The 13,471-nt window shown below is 45.7% G+C and overlaps 26 non-coding genes across 26 annotated transcripts; all 26 read left to right on the top strand.

Moving 5' to 3' along the window:
- Nucleotides 1-231: 231 nt before the first annotated feature.
- On the top strand, nt 232-304 carry trnam-cau (transfer RNA methionine (anticodon CAU)). The gene has a single exon. It is a non-coding gene; the product is annotated as a tRNA-Met (tRNA).
- Nucleotides 305-646: 342 nt separating this feature from the next.
- trnah-gug (transfer RNA histidin (anticodon GUG)) lies at nt 647-718 on the top strand. The gene has a single exon. It is a non-coding gene; the product is annotated as a tRNA-His (tRNA).
- Nucleotides 719-1,350: 632 nt separating this feature from the next.
- Nucleotides 1,351-1,423, top strand: trnar-acg (transfer RNA arginine (anticodon ACG)). The gene has a single exon. It is a non-coding gene; the product is annotated as a tRNA-Arg (tRNA).
- Nucleotides 1,424-1,769: 346 nt separating this feature from the next.
- Nucleotides 1,770-1,842, top strand: trnam-cau (transfer RNA methionine (anticodon CAU)). The gene has a single exon. It is a non-coding gene; the product is annotated as a tRNA-Met (tRNA).
- Nucleotides 1,843-2,184: 342 nt separating this feature from the next.
- On the top strand, nt 2,185-2,256 carry trnah-gug (transfer RNA histidin (anticodon GUG)). The gene has a single exon. It is a non-coding gene; the product is annotated as a tRNA-His (tRNA).
- Nucleotides 2,257-2,889: 633 nt separating this feature from the next.
- On the top strand, nt 2,890-2,962 carry trnar-acg (transfer RNA arginine (anticodon ACG)). The gene has a single exon. It is a non-coding gene; the product is annotated as a tRNA-Arg (tRNA).
- A 346-nt stretch (nt 2,963-3,308) lies between these two features.
- trnam-cau (transfer RNA methionine (anticodon CAU)) lies at nt 3,309-3,381 on the top strand. The gene has a single exon. It is a non-coding gene; the product is annotated as a tRNA-Met (tRNA).
- Nucleotides 3,382-3,723: 342 nt separating this feature from the next.
- Nucleotides 3,724-3,795, top strand: trnah-gug (transfer RNA histidin (anticodon GUG)). The gene has a single exon. It is a non-coding gene; the product is annotated as a tRNA-His (tRNA).
- Nucleotides 3,796-4,427: 632 nt separating this feature from the next.
- On the top strand, nt 4,428-4,500 carry trnar-acg (transfer RNA arginine (anticodon ACG)). Its single transcript has one exon. It is a non-coding gene; the product is annotated as a tRNA-Arg (tRNA).
- A 346-nt stretch (nt 4,501-4,846) lies between these two features.
- On the top strand, nt 4,847-4,919 carry trnam-cau (transfer RNA methionine (anticodon CAU)). The gene has a single exon. It is a non-coding gene; the product is annotated as a tRNA-Met (tRNA).
- A 342-nt stretch (nt 4,920-5,261) lies between these two features.
- trnah-gug (transfer RNA histidin (anticodon GUG)) lies at nt 5,262-5,333 on the top strand. Its single transcript has one exon. It is a non-coding gene; the product is annotated as a tRNA-His (tRNA).
- A 632-nt stretch (nt 5,334-5,965) lies between these two features.
- On the top strand, nt 5,966-6,038 carry trnar-acg (transfer RNA arginine (anticodon ACG)). Its single transcript has one exon. It is a non-coding gene; the product is annotated as a tRNA-Arg (tRNA).
- Nucleotides 6,039-6,384: 346 nt separating this feature from the next.
- On the top strand, nt 6,385-6,457 carry trnam-cau (transfer RNA methionine (anticodon CAU)). The gene has a single exon. It is a non-coding gene; the product is annotated as a tRNA-Met (tRNA).
- Nucleotides 6,458-6,799: 342 nt separating this feature from the next.
- Nucleotides 6,800-6,871, top strand: trnah-gug (transfer RNA histidin (anticodon GUG)). The gene has a single exon. It is a non-coding gene; the product is annotated as a tRNA-His (tRNA).
- Nucleotides 6,872-7,503: 632 nt separating this feature from the next.
- trnar-acg (transfer RNA arginine (anticodon ACG)) lies at nt 7,504-7,576 on the top strand. Its single transcript has one exon. It is a non-coding gene; the product is annotated as a tRNA-Arg (tRNA).
- Nucleotides 7,577-7,922: 346 nt separating this feature from the next.
- Nucleotides 7,923-7,995, top strand: trnam-cau (transfer RNA methionine (anticodon CAU)). The gene has a single exon. It is a non-coding gene; the product is annotated as a tRNA-Met (tRNA).
- A 342-nt stretch (nt 7,996-8,337) lies between these two features.
- Nucleotides 8,338-8,409, top strand: trnah-gug (transfer RNA histidin (anticodon GUG)). Its single transcript has one exon. It is a non-coding gene; the product is annotated as a tRNA-His (tRNA).
- Nucleotides 8,410-9,041: 632 nt separating this feature from the next.
- On the top strand, nt 9,042-9,114 carry trnar-acg (transfer RNA arginine (anticodon ACG)). Its single transcript has one exon. It is a non-coding gene; the product is annotated as a tRNA-Arg (tRNA).
- A 346-nt stretch (nt 9,115-9,460) lies between these two features.
- Nucleotides 9,461-9,533, top strand: trnam-cau (transfer RNA methionine (anticodon CAU)). The gene has a single exon. It is a non-coding gene; the product is annotated as a tRNA-Met (tRNA).
- A 342-nt stretch (nt 9,534-9,875) lies between these two features.
- Nucleotides 9,876-9,947, top strand: trnah-gug (transfer RNA histidin (anticodon GUG)). Its single transcript has one exon. It is a non-coding gene; the product is annotated as a tRNA-His (tRNA).
- Nucleotides 9,948-10,579: 632 nt separating this feature from the next.
- Nucleotides 10,580-10,652, top strand: trnar-acg (transfer RNA arginine (anticodon ACG)). The gene has a single exon. It is a non-coding gene; the product is annotated as a tRNA-Arg (tRNA).
- Nucleotides 10,653-10,998: 346 nt separating this feature from the next.
- On the top strand, nt 10,999-11,071 carry trnam-cau (transfer RNA methionine (anticodon CAU)). Its single transcript has one exon. It is a non-coding gene; the product is annotated as a tRNA-Met (tRNA).
- A 342-nt stretch (nt 11,072-11,413) lies between these two features.
- trnah-gug (transfer RNA histidin (anticodon GUG)) lies at nt 11,414-11,485 on the top strand. Its single transcript has one exon. It is a non-coding gene; the product is annotated as a tRNA-His (tRNA).
- A 632-nt stretch (nt 11,486-12,117) lies between these two features.
- On the top strand, nt 12,118-12,190 carry trnar-acg (transfer RNA arginine (anticodon ACG)). Its single transcript has one exon. It is a non-coding gene; the product is annotated as a tRNA-Arg (tRNA).
- Nucleotides 12,191-12,536: 346 nt separating this feature from the next.
- On the top strand, nt 12,537-12,609 carry trnam-cau (transfer RNA methionine (anticodon CAU)). The gene has a single exon. It is a non-coding gene; the product is annotated as a tRNA-Met (tRNA).
- Nucleotides 12,610-12,951: 342 nt separating this feature from the next.
- Nucleotides 12,952-13,023, top strand: trnah-gug (transfer RNA histidin (anticodon GUG)). The gene has a single exon. It is a non-coding gene; the product is annotated as a tRNA-His (tRNA).
- Nucleotides 13,024-13,471: the final 448 nt, after the last annotated feature.

Below are 13,471 nucleotides of genomic sequence, written 5' to 3' on the forward strand. Positions count from 1 at the left end.
AGTGCTCCATTGTATTTGCGCAAAGTTGTGAATTTTGCACTTTTCTTTCAGCAGTATTTCTAGTAAGAAACGTTTAACGGTGCATATTCAGACAAAGCTGAGTTAACCTGTGGGTGGTTTTGTTGTCTTAGCCGAGTAGCCAAACACTCCTTTCCAGCTGTTCTCGCAAAAGTGTAGAGATGGCTGCAATTGTATGAGGCAGTGATATTTTTTTGCCCATCTGGGGTGAGCGCCTCGTTAGCGCAGTAGGTAGCGCGTCAGTCTCATAATCTGAAGGTCGTCAGTTAGATCCTCACACGGGGCAGGTTGCTCTTTTAAAATCAGATGCATGCCCTTAAGCTCTGGTCTTGCTTGCATTTTTAACAAAGTGTGCAAGCTCCGTTCTCTGCCTTCACAAGCTCTGTGTTGGTTCTTCATGCTGGTCCTTGCAGAGTTAATCACACAAGCCAGAAACATGACAACACGTATCCGATCCTGCATTTCACTCATCTGTGCAACTCTTCCACAAAGACAATAAACTGGACCATAAGAGCGTGGGCTTTAATTATTATATAGACAATGCTCTTCCGCAACATATGGATACTTGTCCTCTGATGTAGAAATGGCCACATGCCGTTTGATTGCTACAGTCTGTGACTGGTGAGGAGCCGTGATCGTATAGTGGTTAGTACTCTGCGTTGTGGCCGCAGCAACCCCGGTTCGAATCCGGGTCACGGCAAACCTTTTCAGTGTACGGCTGGCTATTGATCGCACGCTTTTCTTTGGAATCCTTTAGGGTAGAACGGGTACAAGGTTTGGTGCTTAGGATGTGGAGAGAGTCGTTTGAATTCATGTCTAATCTTTTCCTTGGGATTTGATCAGGGGCGCCCATTATCTGGTGACTTTTGAATTAGTCTCTGCTATTTGCATTTCATCGGGACTTTCCAAAGAATTCAAAATATCAAGGCAAAGTTATGAGTCGGAAATGCCAATTTATAGGCCAAATGAATGGTACCATCTTCCATCCGCTGGTCATGACACTAGCCAGGGCAAACGTTTCTCTGTTCAAAAAAGGCAACCTTGAACGAGAGCAGATCTGGACATGTACTAGACCCACACCTTCCATACATTACTCTTCAGTGTTCCATACGGTCTAGCGTTTAGTATTCCTGGTTTTCACCCAGGCGGGCAGAGTTGGACTCAAGTATGGGAATCTTCTTGTGTCTGCTTTTACGAGCTGAGTAAAGCAGAGAACATCCTGAAGACCACAACACAAGTTGAGATTGTACTTGGCTTTGGAGTTGAATGAATCAGTTTCATGAGACATAGGCGGGAAGGTCCTCCAGAGTCCATCCCTCTTCCTGCGGCAGTGGGCCAGTGGCGCAATGGATAACGCGTCTGACTACGGATCAGAAGATTCTAGGTTCGACTCCTGGCTGGCTCGGCAACCTTTTCATTCATTACTTTTTGCCATTTGGGAACTTGTTTGATTTTCATTGGCTCCCTAGAGGTTCAAGCATGGGTAAAGCTGCCTAGATTTTCACACAGCCGAAAACATGAGTGCTCCATTGTATTTGCGCAAAGTTGTGAATTTTGCACTTTTCTTTCAGCAGTATTTCTAGTAAGAAACGTTTAACGGTGCATATTCAGACAAAGCTGAGTTAACCTGTGGGTGGTTTTGTTGTCTTAGCCGAGTAGCCAAACACTCCTTTCCAGCTGTTCTCGCAAAAGTGTAGAGATGGCTGCAATTGTATGAGGCAGTGATATTTTTTTGCCCGTCTGGGATGAGTGCCTCGTTAGCGCAGTAGGTAGCGCGTCAGTCTCATAATCTGAAGGTCGTGAGTTCGATCCTCACACGGGGCAGGTTGCTCTTTTAAAATCAGATGCATGCCCTTAAGCTCTGGTCTTGCTTGCATTTTTAACAAAGTGTGCAAGCTCCGTTCTCTGCCTTCACAAGCTCTGTGTTGGTTCTTCATGCTGGTCCTTGCAGAGTTAATCACACAAGCCAGAAACATGACAACACGTATCCGATCCTGCATTTCACTCATCTGTGCAACTCTTCCACAAAGACAATAAACTGGACCATAAGAGCGTGGGCTTTGATTATTATATAGACAATACTCTTCCGCAACATATGGATACTTGTCCTCTGATGTAGAAATGGCCACATGCCGTTTGATTGCTACAGTCTGTGACGGGTGAGGAGCCGTGATCGTATAGTGGTTAGTACTCTGCGTTGTGGCCGCAGCAACCCCGGTTCGAATCCGGGTCACGGCAAGCCTTTTCAGTGTACGGCTGGCTATTGATCGCACGCTTTTCTTTGGAATCCTTTAGGGTAGAACGGGTACAAGGTTTGGTGCTTAGGATGTGGAGAGAGTCGTTTGAATTCATGTCTAATCTTTTCCTTGGGATTTGATCAGGGGCGCCCATTATCTGGTGACTTTTGAATTAGTCTCTGCTATTTGCATTTCATCGGGACTTTCCAAAGAATTCAAAATATCAAGGCAAAGTTATGAGTCGGAAATGCCAATTTATAGGCCAAATGAATGGTACCATCTTCCATCCGCTGGTCATGACACTAGCCAGGGCAAACGTTTCTCTGTTCAAAAAAGGCAACCTTGAACGAGAGCAGATCTGGACATGTACTAGACCCACACCTTCCATACATTACTCTTCAGTGTTCCATACGGTCTAGCGTTTAGTATTCCTGGTTTTCACCCAGGCGGGCAGAGTTGGACTCCAAGTATGGGAATCTTCTTGTGTCTGCTTTTACGAGCTGAGTAAAGCAGAGAACATCCTGAAGACCACAACACAAGTTGAGATTGTACTTGGCTTTGGAGTTGAATGAATCAGTTTCATGAGACATAGGCGGGAAGGTCCTCCAGAGTCCATCCCTCTTCCTGCAGCAGTGGGCCAGTGGCGCAATGGATAACGCGTCTGACTACGGATCAGAAGATTCTAGGTTCGACTCCTGGCTGGCTCGGCAACCTTTTCATTCATTACTTTTTGCCATTTGGTAACTTGTTTGATTTTCATTGGCTCCCTAGAGGTTCAAGCATGGGTAAAGCTGCCTAGATTTTCACACAGCCGAAAACATGAGTGCTCCATTGTATTTGCGCAAAGTTGTGAATTTTGCACTTTTCTTTCAGCAGTATTTCTAGTAAGAAACGTTTAACGGTGCATATTCAGACAAAGCTGAGTTAACCTGTGGGTGGTTTTGTTGTCTTAGCCGAGTAGCCAAACACTCCTTTCCAGCTGTTCTCGCAAAAGTGTAGAGATGGCTGCAATTGTATGAGGCAGTGATATTTTTTTGCCCGTCTGGGATGAGTGCCTCGTTAGCGCAGTAGGTAGCGCGTCAGTCTCATAATCTGAAGGTCGTGAGTTAGATCCTCACACGGGCCAGGTTGCTCTTTTAAAATCAGATGCATGCCCTTAAGCTCTGGTCTTGCTTGCATTTTTAACAAAGTGTGCAAGCTCCGTTCTCTGCCTTCACAAGCTCTGTGTTGGTTCTTCATGCTGGTCCTTGCAGAGTTAATCACACAAGCCAGAAACATGACAACACGTATCCGATCCTGCATTTCACTCATCTGTGCAACTCTTCCACAAAGACAATAAACTGGACCATAAGAGCGTGGGCTTTGATTATTATATAGACAATACTCTTCCGCAACATATGGATACTTGTCCTCTGATGTAGAAATGGCCACATGCCGTTTGATTGCTACAGTCTGTGACGGGTGAGGAGCCGTGATCGTATAGTGGTTAGTACTCTGCGTTGTGGCCGCAGCAACCCCGGTTCGAATCCGGGTCACGGCAAGCCTTTTCAGTGTACGGCTGGCTATTGATCGCACGCTTTTCTTTGGAATCCTTTAGGGTAGAACGGGTACAAGGTTTGGTGCTTAGGATGTGGAGAGAGTCGTTTGAATTCATGTCTAATCTTTTCCTTGGGATTTGATCAGGGGCGCCCATTATCTGGTGACTTTTGAATTAGTCTCTGCTATTTGCATTTCATCGGGACTTTCCAAAGAATTCAAAATATCAAGGCAAAGTTATGAGTCGGAAATGCCAATTTATAGGCCAAATGAATGGTACCATCTTCCATCCGCTGGTCATGACACTAGCCAGGGCAAACGTTTCTCTGTTCAAAAAAGGCAACCTTGAACGAGAGCAGATCTGGACATGTACTAGACCCACACCTTCCATACATTACTCTTCAGTGTTCCATACGGTCTAGCGTTTAGTATTCCTGGTTTTCACCCAGGCGGGCAGAGTTGGACTCAAGTATGGGAATCTTCTTGTGTCTGCTTTTACGAGCTGAGTAAAGCAGAGAACATCCTGAAGACCACAACACAAGTTGAGATTGTACTTGGCTTTGGAGTTGAATGAATCAGTTTCATGAGACATAGGCGGGAAGGTCCTCCAGAGTCCATCCCTCTTCCTGCGGCAGTGGGCCAGTGGCGCAATGGATAACGCGTCTGACTACGGATCAGAAGATTCTAGGTTCGACTCCTGGCTGGCTCGGCAACCTTTTCATTCATTACTTTTTGCCATTTGGGAACTTGTTTGATTTTCATTGGCTCCCTAGAGGTTCAAGCATGGGTAAAGCTGCCTAGATTTTCACACAGCCGAAAACATGAGTGCTCCATTGTATTTGCGCAAAGTTGTGAATTTTGCACTTTTCTTTCAGCAGTATTTCTAGTAAGAAACGTTTAACGGTGCATATTCAGACAAAGCTGAGTTAACCTGTGGGTGGTTTTGTTGTCTTAGCCGAGTAGCCAAACACTCCTTTCCAGCTGTTCTCGCAAAAGTGTAGAGATGGCTGCAATTGTATGAGGCAGTGATATTTTTTTGCCCGTCTGGGATGAGTGCCTCGTTAGCGCAGTAGGTAGCGCGTCAGTCTCATAATCTGAAGGTCGTGAGTTAGATCCTCACACGGGCCAGGTTGCTCTTTTAAAATCAGATGCATGCCCTTAAGCTCTGGTCTTGCTTGCATTTTTAACAAAGTGTGCAAGCTCCGTTCTCTGCCTTCACAAGCTCTGTGTTGGTTCTTCATGCTGGTCCTTGCAGAGTTAATCACACAAGCCAGAAACATGACAACACGTATCCGATCCTGCATTTCACTCATCTGTGCAACTCTTCCACAAAGACAATAAACTGGACCATAAGAGCGTGGGCTTTGATTATTATATAGACAATACTCTTCCGCAACATATGGATACTTGTCCTCTGATGTAGAAATGGCCACATGCCGTTTGATTGCTACAGTCTGTGACGGGTGAGGAGCCGTGATCGTATAGTGGTTAGTACTCTGCGTTGTGGCCGCAGCAACCCCGGTTCGAATCCGGGTCACGGCAAGCCTTTTCAGTGTACGGCTGGCTATTGATCGCACGCTTTTCTTTGGAATCCTTTAGGGTAGAACGGGTACAAGGTTTGGTGCTTAGGATGTGGAGAGAGTCGTTTGAATTCATGTCTAATCTTTTCCTTGGGATTTGATCAGGGGCGCCCATTATCTGGTGACTTTTGAATTAGTCTCTGCTATTTGCATTTCATCGGGACTTTCCAAAGAATTCAAAATATCAAGGCAAAGTTATGAGTCGGAAATGCCAATTTATAGGCCAAATGAATGGTACCATCTTCCATCCGCTGGTCATGACACTAGCCAGGGCAAACGTTTCTCTGTTCAAAAAAGGCAACCTTGAACGAGAGCAGATCTGGACATGTACTAGACCCACACCTTCCATACATTACTCTTCAGTGTTCCATACGGTCTAGCGTTTAGTATTCCTGGTTTTCACCCAGGCGGGCAGAGTTGGACTCAAGTATGGGAATCTTCTTGTGTCTGCTTTTACGAGCTGAGTAAAGCAGAGAACATCCTGAAGACCACAACACAAGTTGAGATTGTACTTGGCTTTGGAGTTGAATGAATCAGTTTCATGAGACATAGGCGGGAAGGTCCTCCAGAGTCCATCCCTCTTCCTGCGGCAGTGGGCCAGTGGCGCAATGGATAACGCGTCTGACTACGGATCAGAAGATTCTAGGTTCGACTCCTGGCTGGCTCGGCAACCTTTTCATTCATTACTTTTTGCCATTTGGGAACTTGTTTGATTTTCATTGGCTCCCTAGAGGTTCAAGCATGGGTAAAGCTGCCTAGATTTTCACACAGCCGAAAACATGAGTGCTCCATTGTATTTGCGCAAAGTTGTGAATTTTGCACTTTTCTTTCAGCAGTATTTCTAGTAAGAAACGTTTAACGGTGCATATTCAGACAAAGCTGAGTTAACCTGTGGGTGGTTTTGTTGTCTTAGCCGAGTAGCCAAACACTCCTTTCCAGCTGTTCTCGCAAAAGTGTAGAGATGGCTGCAATTGTATGAGGCAGTGATATTTTTTTGCCCATCTGGGATGAGTGCCTCGTTAGCGCAGTAGGTAGCGCGTCAGTCTCATAATCTGAAGGTCGTGAGTTCGATCCTCACACGAGGCAGGTTGCTCTTTTAAAATCAGATGCATGCCCTTAAGCTCTGGTCTTGCTTGCATTTTTAACAAAGTGTGCAAGCTCCGTTCTCTGCCTTCACAAGCTCTGTGTTGGTTCTTCATGCTGGTCCTTGCAGAGTTAATCACACAAGCCAGAAACATGACAACACGTATCCGATCCTGCATTTCACTCATCTGTGCAACTCTTCCACAAAGACGATAAACTGGACCATAAGAGCGTGGGCTTTGATTATTATATAGACAATACTCTTCCGCAACATATGGATACTTGTCCTCTGATGTAGAAATGGCCACATGCCGTTTGATTGCTACAGTCTGTGACGGGTGAGGAGCCGTGATCGTATAGTGGTTAGTACTCTGCGTTGTGGCCGCAGCAACCCCGGTTCGAATCCGGGTCACGGCAAGCCTTTTCAGTGTACGGCTGGCTATTGATCGCACGCTTTTCTTTGGAATCCTTTAGGGTAGAACGGGTACAAGGTTTGGTGCTTAGGATGTGGAGAGAGTCGTTTGAATTCATGTCTAATCTTTTCCTTGGGATTTGATCAGGGGCGCCCATTATCTGGTGACTTTTGAATTAGTCTCTGCTATTTGCATTTCATCGGGACTTTCCAAAGAATTCAAAATATCAAGGCAAAGTTATGAGTCGGAAATGCCAATTTATAGGCCAAATGAATGGTACCATCTTCCATCCGCTGGTCATGACACTAGCCAGGGCAAACGTTTCTCTGTTCAAAAAAGGCAACCTTGAACGAGAGCAGATCTGGACATGTACTAGACCCACACCTTCCATACATTACTCTTCAGTGTTCCATACGGTCTAGCGTTTAGTATTCCTGGTTTTCACCCAGGCGGGCAGAGTTGGACTCAAGTATGGGAATCTTCTTGTGTCTGCTTTTACGAGCTGAGTAAAGCAGAGAACATCCTGAAGACCACAACACAAGTTGAGATTGTACTTGGCTTTGGAGTTGAATGAATCAGTTTCATGAGACATAGGCGGGAAGGTCCTCCAGAGTCCATCCCTCTTCCTGCGGCAGTGGGCCAGTGGCGCAATGGATAACGCGTCTGACTACGGATCAGAAGATTCTAGGTTCGACTCCTGGCTGGCTCGGCAACCTTTTCATTCATTACTTTTTGCCATTTGGGAACTTGTTTGATTTTCATTGGCTCCCTAGAGGTTCAAGCATGGGTAAAGCTGCCTAGATTTTCACACAGCCGAAAACATGAGTGCTCCATTGTATTTGCGCAAAGTTGTGAATTTTGCACTTTTCTTTCAGCAGTATTTCTAGTAAGAAACGTTTAACGGTGCATATTCAGACAAAGCTGAGTTAACCTGTGGGTGGTTTTGTTGTCTTAGCCGAGTAGCCAAACACTCCTTTCCAGCTGTTCTCGCAAAAGTGTAGAGATGGCTGCAATTGTATGAGGCAGTGATATTTTTTTGCCCGTCTGGGATGAGTGCCTCGTTAGCGCAGTAGGTAGCGCGTCAGTCTCATAATCTGAAGGTCGTGAGTTAGATCCTCACACGGGCCAGGTTGCTCTTTTAAAATCAGATGCATGCCCTTAAGCTCTGGTCTTGCTTGCATTTTTAACAAAGTGTGCAAGCTCCGTTCTCTGCCTTCACAAGCTCTGTGTTGGTTCTTCATGCTGGTCCTTGCAGAGTTAATCACACAAGCCAGAAACATGACAACACGTATCCGATCCTGCATTTCACTCATCTGTGCAACTCTTCCACAAAGACAATAAACTGGACCATAAGAGCGTGGGCTTTGATTATTATATAGACAATACTCTTCCGCAACATATGGATACTTGTCCTCTGATGTAGAAATGGCCACATGCCGTTTGATTGCTACAGTCTGTGACGGGTGAGGAGCCGTGATCGTATAGTGGTTAGTACTCTGCGTTGTGGCCGCAGCAACCCCGGTTCGAATCCGGGTCACGGCAAGCCTTTTCAGTGTACGGCTGGCTATTGATCGCACGCTTTTCTTTGGAATCCTTTAGGGTAGAACGGGTACAAGGTTTGGTGCTTAGGATGTGGAGAGAGTCGTTTGAATTCATGTCTAATCTTTTCCTTGGGATTTGATCAGGGGCGCCCATTATCTGGTGACTTTTGAATTAGTCTCTGCTATTTGCATTTCATCGGGACTTTCCAAAGAATTCAAAATATCAAGGCAAAGTTATGAGTCGGAAATGCCAATTTATAGGCCAAATGAATGGTACCATCTTCCATCCGCTGGTCATGACACTAGCCAGGGCAAACGTTTCTCTGTTCAAAAAAGGCAACCTTGAACGAGAGCAGATCTGGACATGTACTAGACCCACACCTTCCATACATTACTCTTCAGTGTTCCATACGGTCTAGCGTTTAGTATTCCTGGTTTTCACCCAGGCGGGCAGAGTTGGACTCAAGTATGGGAATCTTCTTGTGTCTGCTTTTACGAGCTGAGTAAAGCAGAGAACATCCTGAAGACCACAACACAAGTTGAGATTGTACTTGGCTTTGGAGTTGAATGAATCAGTTTCATGAGACATAGGCGGGAAGGTCCTCCAGAGTCCATCCCTCTTCCTGCGGCAGTGGGCCAGTGGCGCAATGGATAACGCGTCTGACTACGGATCAGAAGATTCTAGGTTCGACTCCTGGCTGGCTCGGCAACCTTTTCATTCATTACTTTTTGCCATTTGGGAACTTGTTTGATTTTCATTGGCTCCCTAGAGGTTCAAGCATGGGTAAAGCTGCCTAGATTTTCACACAGCCGAAAACATGAGTGCTCCATTGTATTTGCGCAAAGTTGTGAATTTTGCACTTTTCTTTCAGCAGTATTTCTAGTAAGAAACGTTTAACGGTGCATATTCAGACAAAGCTGAGTTAACCTGTGGGTGGTTTTGTTGTCTTAGCCGAGTAGCCAAACACTCCTTTCCAGCTGTTCTCGCAAAAGTGTAGAGATGGCTGCAATTGTATGAGGCAGTGATATTTTTTTGCCCATCTGGGATGAGTGCCTCGTTAGCGCAGTAGGTAGCGCGTCAGTCTCATAATCTGAAGGTCGTGAGTTCGATCCTCACACGAGGCAGGTTGCTCTTTTAAAATCAGATGCATGCCCTTAAGCTCTGGTCTTGCTTGCATTTTTAACAAAGTGTGCAAGCTCCGTTCTCTGCCTTCACAAGCTCTGTGTTGGTTCTTCATGCTGGTCCTTGCAGAGTTAATCACACAAGCCAGAAACATGACAACACGTATCCGATCCTGCATTTCACTCATCTGTGCAACTCTTCCACAAAGACGATAAACTGGACCATAAGAGCGTGGGCTTTGATTATTATATAGACAATACTCTTCCGCAACATATGGATACTTGTCCTCTGATGTAGAAATGGCCACATGCCGTTTGATTGCTACAGTCTGTGACGGGTGAGGAGCCGTGATCGTATAGTGGTTAGTACTCTGCGTTGTGGCCGCAGCAACCCCGGTTCGAATCCGGGTCACGGCAAGCCTTTTCAGTGTACGGCTGGCTATTGATCGCACGCTTTTCTTTGGAATCCTTTAGGGTAGAACGGGTACAAGGTTTGGTGCTTAGGATGTGGAGAGAGTCGTTTGAATTCATGTCTAATCTTTTCCTTGGGATTTGATCAGGGGCGCCCATTATCTGGTGACTTTTGAATTAGTCTCTGCTATTTGCATTTCATCGGGACTTTCCAAAGAATTCAAAATATCAAGGCAAAGTTATGAGTCGGAAATGCCAATTTATAGGCCAAATGAATGGTACCATCTTCCATCCGCTGGTCATGACACTAGCCAGGGCAAACGTTTCTCTGTTCAAAAAAGGCAACCTTGAACGAGAGCAGATCTGGACATGTACTAGACCCACACCTTCCATACATTACTCTTCAGTGTTCCATACGGTCTAGCGTTTAGTATTCCTGGTTTTCACCCAGGCGGGCAGAGTTGGACTCAAGTATGGGAATCTTCTTGTGTCTGCTTTTACGAGCTGAGTAAAGCAGAGAACATCCTGAAGACCACAACACAAGTTGAGATTGTACTTGGCTTTGGAGTTGAATGAATCAGTTTCATGAGACATAGGCGGGAAGGTCCTCCAGAGTCCATCCCTCTTCCTGCGGCAGTGGGCCAGTGGCGCAATGGATAACGCGTCTGACTACGGATCAGAAGATTCTAGGTTCGACTCCTGGCTGGCTCGGCAACCTTTTCATTCATTACTTTTTGCCATTTGGGAACTTGTTTGATTTTCATTGGCTCCCTAGAGGTTCAAGCATGGGTAAAGCTGCCTAGATTTTCACACAGCCGAAAACATGAGTGCTCCATTGTATTTGCGCAAAGTTGTGAATTTTGCACTTTTCTTTCAGCAGTATTTCTAGTAAGAAACGTTTAACGGTGCATATTCAGACAAAGCTGAGTTAACCTGTGGGTGGTTTTGTTGTCTTAGCCGAGTAGCCAAACACTCCTTTCCAGCTGTTCTCGCAAAAGTGTAGAGATGGCTGCAATTGTATGAGGCAGTGATATTTTTTTGCCCGTCTGGGATGAGTGCCTCGTTAGCGCAGTAGGTAGCGCGTCAGTCTCATAATCTGAAGGTCGTGAGTTAGATCCTCACACGGGCCAGGTTGCTCTTTTAAAATCAGATGCATGCCCTTAAGCTCTGGTCTTGCTTGCATTTTTAACAAAGTGTGCAAGCTCCGTTCTCTGCCTTCACAAGCTCTGTGTTGGTTCTTCATGCTGGTCCTTGCAGAGTTAATCACACAAGCCAGAAACATGACAACACGTATCCGATCCTGCATTTCACTCATCTGTGCAACTCTTCCACAAAGACAATAAACTGGACCATAAGAGCGTGGGCTTTGATTATTATATAGACAATACTCTTCCGCAACATATGGATACTTGTCCTCTGATGTAGAAATGGCCACATGCCGTTTGATTGCTACAGTCTGTGACGGGTGAGGAGCCGTGATCGTATAGTGGTTAGTACTCTGCGTTGTGGCCGCAGCAACCCCGGTTCGAATCCGGGTCACGGCAAGCCTTTTCAGTGTACGGCTGGCTATTGATCGCACGCTTTTCTTTGGAATCCTTTAGGGTAGAACGGGTACAAGGTTTGGTGCTTAGGATGTGGAGAGAGTCGTTTGAATTCATGTCTAATCTTTTCCTTGGGATTTGATCAGGGGCGCCCATTATCTGGTGACTTTTGAATTAGTCTCTGCTATTTGCATTTCATCGGGACTTTCCAAAGAATTCAAAATATCAAGGCAAAGTTATGAGTCGGAAATGCCAATTTATAGGCCAAATGAATGGTACCATCTTCCATCCGCTGGTCATGACACTAGCCAGGGCAAACGTTTCTCTGTTCAAAAAAGGCAACCTTGAACGAGAGCAGATCTGGACATGTACTAGACCCACACCTTCCATACATTACTCTTCAGTGTTCCATACGGTCTAGCGTTTAGTATTCCTGGTTTTCACCCAGGCGGGCAGAGTTGGACTCAAGTATGGGAATCTTCTTGTGTCTGCTTTTACGAGCTGAGTAAAGCAGAGAACATCCTGAAGACCACAACACAAGTTGAGATTGTACTTGGCTTTGGAGTTGAATGAATCAGTTTCATGAGACATAGGCGGGAAGGTCCTCCAGAGTCCATCCCTCTTCCTGCGGCAGTGGGCCAGTGGCGCAATGGATAACGCGTCTGACTACGGATCAGAAGATTCTAGGTTCGACTCCTGGCTGGCTCGGCAACCTTTTCATTCATTACTTTTTGCCATTTGGGAACTTGTTTGATTTTCATTGGCTCCCTAGAGGTTCAAGCATGGGTAAAGCTGCCTAGATTTTCACACAGCCGAAAACATGAGTGCTCCATTGTATTTGCGCAAAGTTGTGAATTTTGCACTTTTCTTTCAGCAGTATTTCTAGTAAGAAACGTTTAACGGTGCATATTCAGACAAAGCTGAGTTAACCTGTGGGTGGTTTTGTTGTCTTAGCCGAGTAGCCAAACACTCCTTTCCAGCTGTTCTCGCAAAAGTGTAGAGATGGCTGCAATTGTATGAGGCAGTGATATTTTTTTGCCCGTCTGGGATGAGTGCCTCGTTAGCGCAGTAGGTAGCGCGTCAGTCTCATAATCTGAAGGTCGTGAGTTCGATCCTCACACGAGGCAGGTTGCTCTTTTAAAATCAGATGCATGCCCTTAAGCTCTGGTCTTGCTTGCATTTTTAACAAAGTGTGCAAGCTCCGTTCTCTGCCTTCACAAGCTCTGTGTTGGTTCTTCATGCTGGTCCTTGCAGAGTTAATCACACAAGCCAGAAACATGACAACACGTATCCGATCCTGCATTTCACTCATCTGTGCAACTCTTCCACAAAGACGATAAACTGGACCATAAGAGCGTGGGCTTTGATTATTATATAGACAATACTCTTCCGCAACATATGGATACTTGTCCTCTGATGTAGAAATGGCCACATGCCGTTTGATTGCTACAGTCTGTGACGGGTGAGGAGCCGTGATCGTATAGTGGTTAGTACTCTGCGTTGTGGCCGCAGCAACCCCGGTTCGAATCCGGGTCACGGCAAGCCTTTTCAGTGTACGGCTGGCTATTGATCGCACGCTTTTCTTTGGAATCCTTTAGGGTAGAACGGGTACAAGGTTTGGTGCTTAGGATGTGGAGAGAGTCGTTTGAATTCATGTCTAATCTTTTCCTTGGGATTTGATCAGGGGCGCCCATTATCTGGTGACTTTTGAATTAGTCTCTGCTATTTGCATTTCATCGGGACTTTCCAAAGAATTCAAAATATCAAGGCAAAGTTATGAGTCGGAAATGCCAATTTATAGGCCAAATGAATGGTACCATCTTCCATCCGCTGGTCATGACACTAGCCAGGGCAAACGTTTCTCTGTTCAAAAAAGGCAACCTTGAACGAGAGCAGATCTGGACATGTACTAGACCCACACCTTCCATACATTACTCTTCAGTGTTCCATACGGTCTAGCGTTTAGTATTCCTGGTTTTCACCCAGGCG

This window comes from Salminus brasiliensis, chromosome 9, assembly GCF_030463535.1.
Source record: "Salminus brasiliensis chromosome 9, fSalBra1.hap2, whole genome shotgun sequence".
In the NCBI taxonomy this organism is placed as follows: domain Eukaryota; kingdom Metazoa; phylum Chordata; class Actinopteri; order Characiformes; family Bryconidae; genus Salminus; species Salminus brasiliensis.